We start from the raw sequence: 16,456 nt of genomic DNA on the forward strand, positions 1-16,456 counted from the left end.
GCGGGGAGGGTCCCAGAAGCTGCGGAGTAAGTAGCTAGAAATAAAGCCCCTGGCTTGAATAGCATCCCCAACAAAACCCTCAATGCAGCAGTCAAATTAGCGCCAAATATGTTTTCCTAGACATTCCCCACATATTTTAAAGATGGAGCATTTCCTACACAATGGAACGAATAAATTTATTGCCGGAAAGGAAGGTTTTCTCTCTGAGAATAAGTTCGGTTTTCAAAAGGACAGGTCTAGGAGGGATGCTGTTAGCCGGGTGGTTAACACAGCTAATGTCGACTTCACGAGGATAAACGCTGTGCAGTTATCACACTCGTTGTCATCAAGAATACCTTCAATTCCGCGGGATGCACCAAAATATTTGAGTCCCTAATCAGCGCGCCGAAGTCCCTGATGCGTATCGTTGACGACTCCCTAATCGGTAGGCTTCTGTGCTGTGAATCAGATGAAGGAATGAAATCATATCGAACGACATGTGGATTTCCCCAAGGGCCCGTCTTAGGCCCACTCTAGTGGATTATTATGTATAATGGAGTACTGACGCTAGACCTCCCTACTGATGTGGTCTCCATTGGTTTCGCGGACAACATTGGTGTGACCGTTATTGCGTAACTCCTCGAAGAAGTCGAGCTCTATGTGAATGAAGCAGTATATGACATTAAGTCCTGGTTAGAGAATGCTGGTCTACTGTTCGCAGAACATAACACAGTGGTAGTACTTATTACCAAGCGGTGAAAGTGCACGTCTATAAGGATCGAAATTGGAACAATAACAATACATTCCAAGTATATATGAAGGTGCTTAGGCGTAATGATTGACCAGTAGCTAAACATCAAATTACGTGCGAAGTATTGAGCAACGAACGCATATACCACTGGAACACTGATTGCGAGAATGCTACCAAATATAAATGGCCCAAGGCGAAACCGTCGACTCCTCATTTCGAGTAGTCACTCCGATCCTACTATAGTAGATGCACTGAAAAATACAACAAATAAGAGGAAGATTGGAGCTGTGTATCATGTAAGTGTATTCCAAGCATGTTGCGTTTACTGAACAATATCCGATGAAGCAGCCTCCGCGATAACAGGACTGATCCCGATTAATATTTTGGCGAGAGAAGCACAACGACTTCACGATGCAACTGATCTCACAGGAGAATCTTCTGTCGCCGGCAGCATTTGCACACACTGAAAATATCGCTGATTGGCAAGTGGGACGAGTCAGGAAAAGGCCGCTGGACCCACAGAATCATATGGTATATTTGGAAATGGATGGAGCGACCCTACAGTGAATTAGGTTTGGCCTAACCCAGTTTTTGAGCGGAGGTTATTGAACATGTCTCTATCGATTTGGGCAAGACAACTAGCCATGCCCCTAATGCACGAATATTTTAAAGGAAGCAGAACACATTTTATGTTATTGCCTGAGATTCGCAACTCAGAGGGCTCCATTGAAAGCTAGAACCGCAGAGCGCTTCAAAGCTGAAAATATCATGCATGATATGTTGAAGTCGAAGGAGATTAGGACTGAAGGCGATGGCAGCCATCCATAAAAATCTTAAGCAGGGAGAAGTCACCCAGAAAAATGAACGAAATTGGAACACGAATATTAATACGATTGCAGGATAGATCCTGGTCCAGACCCGCGACATAATACCATATGGAAGTCTTGTGGGGAGAGTGGATGGAGACGGAGGTGGTTTTAGTCTGTAAGAGTCTGGTAGGAGCCATCGGTAGCTTCTGAAGCTTACCACCTTCCGTCGAGACAGACAAATGGATGGACAGATAGTAAACCGACTTTAATCAGGTTTTTTTTTCACTTAAAACCTTAGAAAGGCAGTTACTGTCTGTCAGTCTCCTATTTAGGAGTATAAACTTCCAGTATATAATGGACAAAGAAATTTTCCAAGATCTTTGCTAGGAGACCTACACAAACGCCATATTTAAAATCCGAAAAGGAAGTAAGGTTGGCAATTTATTTAAATCAATGTCTAGCCTATTCACTATCTTGGAACCCAATTATGATACATCGGTCTGTTTCAGGTCCTAGTCACTTCGCGCGAGCGACGCTATTCTCCAACTGTTGCGTCGATTCAACTAACCACAATGAATCCTTTTCGAACATAGATTAATTCTATGAACAGGAATGTACACCGGACATCCTACTACTGTTGACAAAGCCTAACATCTCTGATGCTAGATGTTATAAAAAATGGAGTTCGCTAGCCGAAAGTAGGCAACGAGTGAATTACCTCAACAATATAGCACAGAACAGCAGAGTATAAGCGCCTTAAAGAGCCCTGGTAGGGACCGACATATATTAGATTCAATCGACAACATGAATTGCCTCACTTAAAGACCAGTATCAATAAACGCAACAAATCTTAAATTTACCGCAATGTCGTCCGCCCTGTCGCCCTCTATGGTTCTGAGTGTTGGCTGACTATAAAAAAGTGAACGGCGCCTCGCGGTAATGGTAACAAAAATGTTACGATTGTAGTAGAATGTCTTTATCACTGACATAATTAAGGTCCACGTACACAATAAAAATATTCTTGCTGCTTACATGTTAAACAAAAAGTGCTCAAGAATTTCGCTCAACCCAATAAATAAAACTAATCTTAAAAAAAGAAACAGTATACGATGATGAAAATTTCTCCCATTAAAAAAATACAAAAACCCACCCAGGTATCAAAAGAAGTTCCACCGTATTGATTCTAGTTGCTCTAAGTGCTCTATACCCTTCTTTAGCATCGCTGGATAGATGCCATCCATGCCACGTGCAAGTATTCAAACGATAGAATAGCAGCTATAGCCTTTCGATTGATAACAACGGCTCTCGTAGTGTTCCAATTCTCCTCGCAACACTTCTGAGACCTGTTCCCCCGGGTGGTGTGCTTCCAAAAGAGTATGTGTAGACTTAACTCTGGAGTTCGTGGAAGTACATCTGGTTTTCTGAGAGAGTTCAGCTGGGCCGACTTGTCCTTGGTAAGCACTGAATAGCCTGAAAGTCTCCCTTCCACCTTCCAGTTCCTCATAGTAAGCTCTAAAAGAGTCTCGTTTCGAATGTTTTACGAGCTTCTTATATTCACGATGTCAGTTCCGAAAGATTAAAAAGTCTGCATTCTAATTGCTCTTGTAAGAACGATTTAGAAGTCATCTGGTTTATTGCCTTAGTCTTTGTAGTTCTCGGTTCCAACATGGAACCGTTTTACCGCGTTGGCCTCTTCGAAGCACTATAGCAGTGGCAAAGGAGTCTTTAGTCGGCTAGGGAACTCAACATTGTAACCAAGAAGTACATTGAACTTCATCCAATCCATTTTTCTAGAATTCCGTCTCTAGCAACATTGAAGTGCAGATTGTTAGGTCAATTGCTTCACCGCTTCTTGAGACCACGGACGTAGATACGCTTCCTACGTTCGCAGTCATCAGAGTAGCTGAATTGATAAAATCAAACAGCTTTTCACCTCTATGATTGCATTTGCTGCTGTCCCAACAAATATGCTGTGTTTTCGCATCACAACCTTTTAAGAATTCAAGGCCTCTTAATTCTGCATACATTATCAGACCCCTTAGTTCTTGCGTCTGCGGAAGACACAATCAATCATAGAGTAAGGCAACAGAGGCAACTATGACGTTTCTCTTCTTACCATTAACAACAAGGTCCTATGAACAGAATGATCTCATAGATGCCTCTAATAATTTTGACATCAGAACGCAGGCTCTCGGTCTTGACGATCTCTCATCGAAGAGGATTATGCTCCCCTTGACTGATCCAATACCATAGATTTTGTTAAAACGATCCAATGGCTCTTGAATCAGAACTATATAAGGACAGTCCTTCAACTTTGCCGACCTTGCTGCCAGGACATAGGAAGAGGCTTTTGCATACTGCAGGTTAACTTGACTAACTCTTATGTTCGTAGCCATAAATGCAGTCTATTGGGAAAACCGCCTCTAGCTGAAAAGTCTGCTGCGTTCAGTGTGAATTTCACCGGTGTAAGCTGCTTGTCTTTATCTTCTGATGAAAGTTCCATTTTCGTGCGTCCAATTTCTCTGAATATCGCAACACCTGGTTGCGTAGCAACGCCCATGTTTTCATTCCCAAGAAACTGCGCCTTCTTTATCAATCGTCGTCTTCGGCCCTGCCAGGTTCACAGTGTCCAGGCTGCAGGGATCTGTTTCGACATACCAAAATTAGACCAGTTGCGTTAACATCACCAGCTTCCGTTTTTCCCGGCAGGACGGAGGAAAAGGTTTTGACAAGCAAGCCCGTAGTCCTTCTCCTTTGTGGCAGAAGTTTCCTTCTGCCGAGCCTTCCTCTCCCATTCTCTGGAAGCGTTAGGCAAAAGTGTCACCGACAGGTTTACGTACACTAAAATACATGAAGATGAAACTCTAGTATCCCTGTGATGTCAATGAAAAACTTGCGAATGGAATTTTCATGCCAAAAATAAGCAGTTTTTGGGCAGGTCATCTTCCTTCCTCTTCTGATATGCATTGTATATTGTTCTTTTTAAGGCTTTCACTCAAAATGTTTTAATGTGGACATCATAAACCACAACAGGTCCTGTTTTCACAAACACTAAACCTATCGAACAGGAAAGCAAATAAAAAGAGGTAGAATAAAAGCTCAATCCAATATCTTAAGTTAATTTGTCAATAGTGGTTAACCATATTTCAAAATTTTATAGGAACATAACATAATCAAAAGTTTGGTGCAAATCTGATTATTGTTAAGAAAATCATAGTAAGCCAAAATTATAGAATGACATGACTCTAGCATATTCAAATGTTTCCTTGCGCAACTGCATTCTGTCTTAGATAAATACTTAAGGATTTCAGCCAGCTTCGTTGAAATTCATACCACAGCTCAAAAAATGAGTATTTCGGAGAGCGTCGGTTAAGGAGTAATTCCAGAATTCTATGCTTATCGATAGCCAAAATTTGTAATTGAGAGCCAGTTCACAAAAGAAGTAGAATCTTTTTGCCGGTACTTTGTATGTCTTATGACAAGTTGAGATTTCTGGGTGGGGGTGGGGCTTAAATCAAAATTTCAGATAGTCAGATATATACACCTAGATTTATCTTACTTCTTCACTTCCAACCATAGGTTAGCAGTTCCTTTCTCTTTATTTATCAACCACTTTTACACACATTTGAGTGAGTAGTTGAAGGGAGCCCTAACCTAGTAAAGTTCATAAGATTTTCTACTGAACACTGAGGTCAATATATCGTAATTGATGAAAAAATCACTTTTTAGTTTACTTTTGTTTTCTATGTTGCTCTTTACCGACAGGCAATGAAGAGACCTTGCTCCCATTGATTGGACAAACCAAATTTTTTTGTAATTCTCTGGAACAAACTAGTGTCCAAAGTTGTCAAACTATCCAATAAAGAGGTTACAGGGAGTCATAAAACATTATTACTGCCAGGTCTACATATTTGGAAAAAGGAAAACTGCCCTTTTAACACCTCCCCATTGTAGGAAAACCCAACATAAACTAAGAAGTCGTTAAATAGTGAATGCACTCATTTTCGAGAAGCGTAGGATTCAGTGCACCGACCAGAACGCACGCAGAGAGTATCGATGGAATTTTTAAAATTCGCATTAACTTGCATAAGTGTACATAAAGTCACTCAGTCCATATGTATAACGGTGGCAAGAACTAACTAAACTCGTACCATTTTCGTCTTGGTCATACCCTCTGAGCGTTGCTGTTCCTTGGCTTTTCCTTTTCATAAGGTAAATAATTTTGCGCACAGGTTGCAGAACTCCGCCAGCCTCCACCATTGGTGGTAGGTTCTATATATGCATGCACGCACTACCTTATGTATGTTTATTAACATCAAGTACTATTGCAATGGCCCTGCTTCAACTTGCATACTTTTATACACATATGCACAATCCGGACCTGTTGCAGCAACGCAGATTCTTTATGGCCGAGAACGAGTATGTTAATGGACCAGCCAGCGAAGTTTAGTGACCAAACAGGTCAGCGACCGCTTTGTTTTGTAAGATGTGGATCCCATTTGGTCTCTAAATCTTTCCCAAACCTGACAGACTTCCAATAGATTAATTTATCTCAAGCAGCTTTCTTGCAGATACTCACGAATTTACACTAGAGATTTGGCAACTGAGGTAGTTGCCTGCATAACGAAATTCAGACACCACTCCTGCTTCTCCACGCGTTTCTGGTCCTATAAAGTTATCTTAATTCCACTACTGTCATTACGCGGTTGCTGAGTAGAAGCTCTATCTTCTTAATTTTAGTGCCGAATACGTACTTGGACTGTACTTAAAAGATACAGTTAGTGCTTTGTATTTAAATCAACAAACATAGCTTTTGTCATAATGGGGAAATAAAATAACTAACGACCGAGCTACAAGATTATGCCATAAACAACTATTCGAACACTCATTGTTCGCTCCGTTTCAAGATGTGAAATGCATTGTTAGATACTTTTTTGTGGCCAGTTAAATTATTGCTTCCAGCTTAAAACCGATTCTAATGAACTCACCTGAAATTAGAATAGAATCCAAATGGGACGGGTACCACTGACTTGCAATTTCTTTTTGTTCTTGAAAGTAATTATCATTGTCGTTTTGGGTCAAGTATCAGACTAGGAACGGCGGAAGCAACTTTGTAGAATAAACATTGGATTTTCGTTAGTTTAGACAAAATAGCATAAATATGGACTGGCACACATCGTCATGGATATACCTGAGAACACCTTGGCAATATAGTGGACAAGAACCTATCTGCATATCCACACTTTCTTCATGCATACTTACGTCACTTGTTTGTTCCAAGTCGAGGAAGTTTTTTTTTCTACAAGCTATAGGTGAAGCATTTCACGGATGAACCTGTATTTTCGACAGTAATTGGAAGATACACTGTGAAGTAGGTTCAACTGCGCTTGGTCAAGGCTTTCATCATAACCGGAAAATCATATTTGGTTATGCCGGGAATTATGGTAACTTATGCCAACAATGCATGGAAGAACTGCATTAGGTCGTCAATAACCAATTTTTTGCTGCAATCTCCCAGACAACCAGTAATAAGATACTTTCATATTTTTATGCGAATATAATTCATACTTTTGAGGTCATATGATAATTGGGGAAAATCGAAGTGCAATCAAGTGTTAAAAACTGCATCATGGAACCATAGATACTTGATCTGTCATTTTATTGATTAATTGCATAAAAGATTGCTGCAATTCAGTTGACAAAATCACTTATTTCCGTGAATTTACTGTCACTTGTCACGAAAGCCCCAATTTGAGTGTATTTGGATATTATATGAGTGTTACGCGACTTATTACCGGCGCCATTCCTTTATTGGAAATTACTCAGATTCAATTGATTTCTTTTCAATCTGCGGATATAGTTTTTATCTGTCCTTTAATGAGCGTCATTTGCTGTAGGTTCGTACGAGAGTCACTTGGTATGAACTGTTGGCACACTTTCAAATCACCATTGATTGACATTTCCTAACAATTCTCGCCTATTTTTCACAAAAAATGGTAAAACAATATTTACAACAAACCATTTTAGAAATAAGGATTGCTGGTTTCACCCAGAATCTACGAAAACAAAAACCATTTCGGGTTTATTGGATTTTCAACGAACTGCGTTAAAGATTTAATTGGACTGTAAATAGGTGGAAATTCCTAACATTCTGCAAGTAGAATGAATAGACAGATTAACTATCTTTTTGAAAAAATCTGTTATATAATTATTGGTAGAAACCAAGTTTAAGTATATTTCCTCAATTAAATTCCGGTACTTTTCAGTCTAGGTAAAGGTTCTAAAAATAATTTCGATTTATTGCTTTACGGCTGCTTTTGTCAACTAAAGACTTGATGTTCTTCGGAAACTGATTGATTCCATAACAATAAACCCTCCGTAGAAAACACCGTTTATGATTATGTCACAATCAGGCTCTACAGTGACAGCTGACGACCCTCACTCTAACTCCTATATTCGACTTAGTAGGAATACCAGATAGTGGCAATTTAGTCTCGGGAGTTTATCAACAAAACACTAGCCAATCAATGTATACAGTAATAGTCTCCTTCTAGCTCTATACGAGGATTCACCTGTTATTCCACGATTGGATGTCTTCTTGGCAATCATTCGAAGCGATCCCGTTCAGCACCACGAATGTACGCCACCATGATTTCATGGGTTCCTGGAGGTGTGACTTCATTTCGGGGATTAAAAACTTGGAGAGGGTGATATCGTCAAAAAGTAACTCTTGCACAGTGAATGAGGGATGGGACGGGGCCTTGTCATGAAACTCAGCCGTTCTCGCCAACATAGAACTTTCGAGCCACTCTCTAGCCGACAGGAACATATTCACGATGAAGAAAGCCGAGCACGAATCCTCACAGATCCATTTTCATATGTGATTCTGCTCAATGGTGGGTCTTTTTTGACATGTTCAAACTCTTGTCCAACATCATGTAAGCTATTACTTTGTTAACCCTTAACTAATCGGACAACGCGCAGATATTTAGGCACCGGACAGGTGTGATGAGCCCGCAGTAGGTCGACTTTCAAACAATACCAGAAATGAACAAGAACTTCTATATGCGGATCCTTATCCACCGATTCACGTCTCTCCTTGAACCGTTTCCTTCATTCAAACACGCCTGTGTAGGGGTCTGTGAAGGTCTAACTCATTCATAATTCAAGACATCATGCAAGAATTGATGCGAAACCAGAAGCTGATTCTCTAAACCCTTCTCGCTAAAATATAGGCTCTGCAATAATCTGCCGCTGGAGTGCGAACGGTATTAGACAGTATAAAGCGGAATAGCAAGGCTCCCCGTCAACAGTGGGATCGTCATCTCCCTTTCGGAATCCTGACTGTCGCGCTCTTAAAGCTGTATAACGTCTATTCACCCGGACCCCGTTTTTCAAAAAGAACGTTCTCCGGGTGGACTATTCGTCACAGTTCTGCACCCTCAATCCCCCTTGCTCTGCAACAACGCCGCATCTTCCTTGATATGTATATCCTTTTCACCTTTCAATGGGACTCGTTTGAAGTGTCTCTTTCCACGAACCCTCACCGAAGATTATCTGGTACCATGAGAACCTGGACGACCCTCTGAGAGCGTTTGTTTCAGGAGAACTCCTCCAACCTGAAGTTCCTGTTAATAAACGTAATATGATAATCTATAGGGTAAATCAGATGTGGTATTAAATTAAACCTTTATTTGAACGAAGTTTGCCATTCATTTCACCAATGAAGGAAAATTTGAGGAGGCAATTTTCTCAACGTTTCAGGGAATAAAATCATTCATGAAGCAGAGTCCAGCTTTCTTAGGCTCTGACATTTATGACGCTTTTTCTCGATTATCTAGTGACTACTGGCGGTTTACCCCAACACCATGCGGTTTGTCCCTACTAAGGCTGACCGCAAATGCTAATTATATTAACCGAAAAACCACGGTGGTACACGCTTTATCTGACTTTCGTTTATGAGGTTGAGAGAGCCTTAAGTCATGTCAGACCCCACAAACTGGGGAGTGAGTATGCCTTCATTTCTGATGTTGGGTCACTCCGTTATAACTTAAAAGCCCTAAAGAAGGATGTCACCTTTGTTTTAACAAGTCCAGCTTAGCCTCCATTTCCTCAAATACTCCCTTGAAATATTGGAACTAAAGCTACTGGCATATTGTAAACATATAAGTTGAACAAAAGTAGAGCTTATACTGTCATCATCTATGTAGGTTTACTCAGTTTTCTGTTCAAAGGGGCTTAGAAAGTTCGATTGCTAAGTATGTCAGCTCTTTGCGCAAAGTCAAATGAGCCCCTCTTAATGATTTAAAATGTACTCCAGGTTGACAACTAGCATATAGCAGATAGGGCTATGAATACCAATAACCACCACGTTGTCTCTTTCTTTTAGATTCGTCTTCATTTGGCAATATAAGTGATGCGACTTGATGTGTACAACTGTTCCTCAATGCAACCCGGCTTTCTCATTTATTGAGAAATAAATACAATTCATGGTAAATTAGACGTACATGTCGACAATCGCCCTCCTAACTTTCGTTTTACCTAAAGTACCGTCCAATACATTCAGGGGGTATTTAAGAAATATATATATTTATTTATTCAGTTAAGAGTTCAGCTAACACATGCCGTAATGAGTACCCGTCGTATTAACTTTACCCCACGGTTTTCTTCAGACTGGCACAACGGTACCAGTTTATACTGAGTGCAAGCTCCGCATTTATACTGGATGGAAGGCCTATCAAAAGACTCTCGGAACTAAGGAGCTGTACAGCGTTACTCCACTATAGACCCCCAAGAAGCTGAATCCGCAATGTGGGCCAATAGCAACTAATCGAACTGAGAGCACATCGCCCAGAAATTTTTCTGTAACATATGAACAGGCAAATGGTACCATATAACCTCTGGCGAGCCACCTTAGTCTCGGGTCTGATCACCCCAGCTGGGTCTTAGTGCATTTATCTACTGGATCACGACCAGCAAGTCAATGTGAATACCGTGTTTCTCGGTGCCACCACTTCGACTTTCCCCTCCGCCTATCAGTCGACAGGGTTGCTACCTCGTCTGCCTCCTCACCACCTTTAAGCACATATTCAAGAATACTATGGACTGACTGAATCCAGTCAAAAGGACGAAGCTCTAAGTTATTTTAGCGTAAATATAACCTGGGAATCGGGGAGTGGAAATAAAGTTCCAACTCCGCACTTGAAAAGTCTCCAAGTTATTCGTGCTGCATGAGGCTGTGAGGTATGTGCTGCAGAGCAAGCGGTGAGGCCAATAGGAAGTTTTGGAATTCTCCGTCAGTATTAAGGTAAGTAAGATAAAAACAGTGGAGAGGGTACAACCGTCCTCGCCTTCGAAGTTATTGGTAAATGAAAATCATTGATGAGCACGGAATTGCTAGTGGACCCAAAGTGTATCGTTGCGGTACACCAGAAGAGGGAGAAAGGGGACGGGATATCCACCCGTCGAAAGAATCAACGCAGAAACGTCGCGAGTCATATTATGAGCGATAGGGGAATTTTAGGTGAGGAAAATTTGGACTTTTGTCCAAATCGTATGATTAAGAGATTAGAGAAAATTACTGACTATCTAAGGCCTTTACAGTGATAGAATGTCGTGATTCCTTGCCTGGATCCTCTGAGGAAATGATGACTGCAAGTCGTTCAAATTGTATTGTGTGGTTGATCCTAATTTAGAGGATTAATTTTATCTAGATAACCGTCCTCCAACCGCTACCAACAAATTATTTTCATGTTGGGAGCACTATGGTCGGAGTTGTGCTACAACGCGATCAGTATTCGCATCTATGCAATAACTTCAATACGCTCCCTCTTGAAGCTTTCTGTTGGGAAAAATCGATTGTAAGTATGGTTTCAAACGGGGAAGGTTTTTCATTTTTTTGGGCAACGAATATAAGTACAAATATCGATAGATGAAGACTAGTTGTAATACATGCAATGACGATGTGCACCAATAGTGCGACTCTTCAGGTGCTTTCATTTCCTTAAGGTAGTTAGTATCGACAAATATTGGAAACGTTTATGTTTAGATATCTTGACAACAGGCAGGCAGACAGGGAAAAGGAAATTTGACATTATGTCACTCTGGCTCGTAAGATCAACTTCCTCGTAGGCGTTCTTTACATCAGCGCTGACCCATACTTTTAGGGATCAAGAGAATAACAACAGTTTGCAGGTGGGACTTTATATTCATCAATGAATTAATTTATTAGAAACTTCATCATTGTATTAAACAGTTTGGCAAATACATTAATGAGAGCAATTGGGCGGTAACTAGTCAAAAGTTCAGGGTCCTTAAGTATTTTGGGGGATCGGTACCAAGCTAATAATGGACCAGTCCTCAGGCGGATTTAATTTGAACCAGATCAGGTTTAGACCCTGCAGCAAAGCAGAGAAAGTTTCCAACGCTAACCAGTATACATACTGGTAAGTAATATTGTCAGACCCAGGGGCGGAGACACGTTTATGCCTACGCAAGATAGTAGTTAGCTCTTCTTCAGAGAAGGGCTGAAAACTGTTAGATATGTAAGGACATGCGGAAGAGAGGGGGAGGGGGGGGGGCAATACTGCTCAGCCAGAAGTTCCAGATATTCGAGTTTTTTTCTTGAGTCCCAGCACGAGGATTTGTCACTAAGGTAGTTGCCAAAAACCCTCAATTGATTTCCAGAAAGATTTGACATCCTTGATTACAGTTAAGTCAGTCCAAATCTTACGCCGTTGCTTCCTTTTTGCATCCGTGATGACCGTTTTCCATAAGTTTTTGGTCTCCTGAAGGAGGCGGAAAATTGTATTGTTTTATCTGGCCCTTGTTTCCTTTTAGGGAAAATCTTGAGCTCCGGAGCCGACCAAGACTTGGGCTGGCCTTTATTATCCGTGATAGCTCTGGTTCAATCAGCAGTTTGCCTTTTCATTATGTTAGTTAGAGCGGGGATATCTACTTGTGGCCTTATGTTGCTGATCTGAACTTTTAACCTATTAGAATCAGTTTTGAATTTACGAAAAACATTAAGCAGCTGCGTGGACATGCAAATGGGAGTGTAGTGACTGTTGGATATTTTATTCATAATCGTATTCCACTGCTAGCATCGAATGGCGGAATTAGCGAGAGTGATGTCTAGAACCGAACCTAATTGATTAACCATAGATGGTGGGCAGCCCATTATTGAGAAATTAAACGAAGAGCTGAGAACAGCATCTTCTAATGTCATCCCTTTGCAATTACTGAGGTAGTCTCCAAGATTTTTGGATCTGGCATTTAGATCCCTAGTCATGAGGGCAATATATCTCTCACAAAAAGAAGAAGCTTTCCATGGGCCATGTTGAACTCTCTGATTGAGCGTTTCAGCTATAATAATATCATGTTCTGAAACATAGTTAATTTGGCGGACGAGAATGGACTTGCGGAACGCCAAAACGACGCCGCCCTAGCTATCTCCCCTAAATTTTGCTATTAGATCAAAGCCCAAAATGAACTTTGAAGGGGGTGAATGATTGATTGTGTAGGTTTCTTGCAAAGTAAGTAGGTCGAAATTCTTGCTATTAGCATAAAATTCGATGATGGGTTCATTGGCCTTCCGGCTCTGAACATTACACTGAAGTATTTTCACAAATGCTGCAAAGAGAGATTAGTTGGTCACTTTCTAAGTCAGTTTGGTTAAGTGTCTTCATGACGTCAGAAACACTGTTCTTAAGCTCCTGATCTTCCAATCGAAGGACTGTTTCATTGAGTATTAGCAATATTTTACTAATTCTCTCTGGTAGTTCGTTACAATGACATACAAAGGGTTCTCGTGGACAGGGGTGGTTGGTTTAAAAATATTTGGAAAGGCGGTTCCAGGGGCAGTGTGTTTGGTAGTGCCAGGACTTCTCTTCTTCACAGCGTCCTAAATTTGGCAGGGCCTTTAGCGAACCTATTTGAGTCCTGAGTAGTACTTTTGATACTTGAGCTCCCTTTACTAGATAGGGAGGGAAAAAAACTATCATAGCTATCCGAACCTTGGAGTGGGGTATAATAATTATTTAATTCACGATCAACTTCTGTAGTAGTAATGTTCCTGATTGAGGCAATTTCTACATTCTTGACATATTCTACCGACTTTGGGGATCGTCTGTCCCTGGCGTTGTGTAAACTATCTCCACAATAAGCATTTTTGACTTTGTTACCTCTTTCCTGTGTGAAGCTGACGAAGGATGGCTCTCCTGATCGAGTGATAGCTTCCTTCAAAGTGACATATCCCCATGACTTCGATGCTATCGTCCAATCCTCCTTTTGGCCACGGGGGGTCTTCGTTAAGCCTTATCAGAGGTCTAAGCTTCGTGAAAATTTCCGGCCCGGCCGTCTGCCTCGCCAAACTTGAATGATTCCAATAACTGTACGCTATTTTATCAAAATGTAAGGGGTCTAAGGACCAAGCTGTCGGATTTCAAACTGTCTGCCTTAGCATTCCAACATCGTGTCATCTGCATTTCTGAAACCTGGCTGGATGACAGGATTTTAGATTCTGAGCTCCTCGAAGGTTACTCTGTCTTTCTTTGTGAAAGAGACTACGTTGGGCTTGGCAAGACAACTGGCGGAGGTGCCCTAATAGCTGTTAAGTCCCCTCTCCGTGCCGAAATCATCTTTTCCTCCTCCTCCTCCTCCTACGATTCTGTTACCATACGTGTCCTTCCGCCAAACGTATGTCCCTTTATCATATCGTGTGTATATTTTCCCTGCCTAAGCCCGCCTTCTCTGTACGAGGATTTCTTCGACATATTATCAGAGGCCCTAACCGTTTTGTTTCTCTCCATTTACATGTGAACAAGCACTCAACACTTTCTATACCGCATCGCCTACCATTCCCCTTCTTACCCCTATCCTTGTCGAATACCTCATTGGCGAACTTGATGCCAAGGTCGGACCTTGCTACGATGGTCTTCCAAACCTCTTTTTGCTCAAAACTGGTAAGTCCATCTCCCTTCCCCTATCTCTTATTTTCAACAAAAGCCTTGAAGAGAATAATTTTCCCAGCTTGTGGAAAGAGGATCTCATTGTCCCCATTCACAAAAGTGGCGATCGTTCGCTTGCCGAGAATTACCGTCCTATTTCCTTCCTCTCCTCCTGTTCCAAAATCCTGGAAAGATATGTCAGCGACTGGTTGTCCGCCCACTTTGGCCAACACATAGTGAAAGAGCAACACGGCTTCGTTAAACGTAGGTCCACTGCCTCCAACCTGCTTGACTTTACCAACTTTGTCGCCAAATGTCTAAATTCACGACAAGAAGTGCATACCATTTACACTGACTTCGCGGAAGCCTTCGACACTGTAAATCACAGGATACTTCTATCCAAACTCTCGTCCCTAAACGGTCCCATACCACTTGTTTTATAGCTTGCCTCTTATCTTTCCAACCGGTCCTGCCGCGTCTCTTTTGACGGCTGTACTTCCCGCTCCTTCTCCCCCTCTTCTGACGTCCGACAGGAGTCTATTCTGGGTCCTTTTCTATTTTTATTTTTTTATTAACGACCTTCCTCCCCTCCTTACTTGTCCCTGTTTGCTCTATGCAGACGACCTTAACCTGTTTTCCGCTATATCGTCGCCTATGGACTGTGTTTACCTTCAGAATAACCTGGACACTCTGATTCGTTGGTGCTCGACTAATAGTTTAGCGCTAAAAGTCAGAAAGTGTCACTCTATGTGCTACTCCCTAAAATTCTCACCCATTTCTTTCTCCTACTCGCTTAACGGACATTCCTTATCCTGCTTAAATTCCACTCAAGACCTCGGAGTCACTTTCGACAATAAGCTCCGCTTTGACACCCATTGCCTCGATGTCACCAATCGAGCATCAAAATTGTCAGGCTTTATTCTTCACTCCTCCTCTGATTTTGACTCCATCCAACCCTTCTTAGCTCTCTTCAATTCCCTCGTGAGGAATACCCTCGAGTCCCAGAGTAGTTTTCACCAGTATATCTGCAATTCCGGGCCTTGCAAAACTTGTTAATGTGGCCCGATCTACTACACTTAAAACATCGGAACGCCTTAAGTTTGAAATAGGAGACCTCCACTCGCGTTTAGTCAAAAAAAATATGATCTGGTAATTCCTTTCCCATGAAGGCCACCATCACAGTGCTTGAGGGTACTCGCATCACCTCCGGGCTCACGATTTGTTCAAGATAATTTCTCGGCACACAAAAAGATGGAAAGACATTTTAGGCTCACGAGATTGCACGTGCCGAGCTATCTCTTACGGATATTTAGGGATTATCTGAGAAACCAATTCCTGCTTCAGGAGATGCTAGAGGGTCAGAGGGGAATGGAGAGAGCGCCGGAGGTAGCACAGGGATCCATCCAAGGCTGGACCTCTGGAACGGCTCTGATGATGGTCAACTAAGATTCAACATGGCATGGCAGGAATCGCGCCTCGTCAGTTATGCAAATGATGTTGGGCACTTGTTGCCTGGCGAACTGTTGAACAGGCGCAAATCAGAATTGGCATATTGATTCGACACGGAGAAGCAGATGGATAACTGTTCATGATTTCATTTGTACTAGAAAAAAATTGAAGTAGTTATCCTGATTACAAAGAGAATCCTGGCCATGCGTCGCATATCGTTCGGTGAATCGGTAATCGATTCAAAATAAGTGGTTAAGTACCTCGGATTGATATTCGACTTAAGGATGAGCCTTTGCGAGCAAATTAAAGTAGCAGCGGACAAGGCTGTAGCTGAAGTTTCGGCCTTAAGTCGGCATTCTGTTTTGCTCTACTTAGTGGAGGTGTGACAAGACGAGACAGGGGGAAGATGGACCGCACGGTTCACTGGCAACTTAGGTGCGTGGCTGAATCGAACGCATGATGTGGTGGTTTTTTTGTTCTTACTCAGCTCCTAAGCGGGCATGTAAGTTTTCAGTCTTACC

At 41.7% G+C, this 16,456-nt stretch overlaps 1 protein-coding gene across 6 annotated transcripts in view; it reads left to right on the forward strand.

Moving 5' to 3' along the window:
• Positions 1–16,456, forward strand: part of LOC119647592 (rho GTPase-activating protein gacF) — a 590,569-nt gene that overhangs the window by 212,020 nt on the left and 362,093 nt on the right. Inside the window, exon 3 of one of the 6 annotated variants that reach the window (XM_038048607.1) lies at positions 9,929–10,031. The exons of the other annotated variants lie outside the window; for them this stretch is intronic. The gene's annotated coding sequence lies outside the window, so the exon portion shown is untranslated. The remainder of the gene's footprint in view (positions 1–9,928; positions 10,032–16,456) is intronic. 6 annotated transcript variants of the gene reach the window in all.

This window comes from Hermetia illucens, chromosome 2, assembly GCF_905115235.1.
Source record: "Hermetia illucens chromosome 2, iHerIll2.2.curated.20191125, whole genome shotgun sequence".
In the NCBI taxonomy this organism is placed as follows: Eukaryota; Metazoa; Arthropoda; class Insecta; order Diptera; family Stratiomyidae; genus Hermetia; species Hermetia illucens.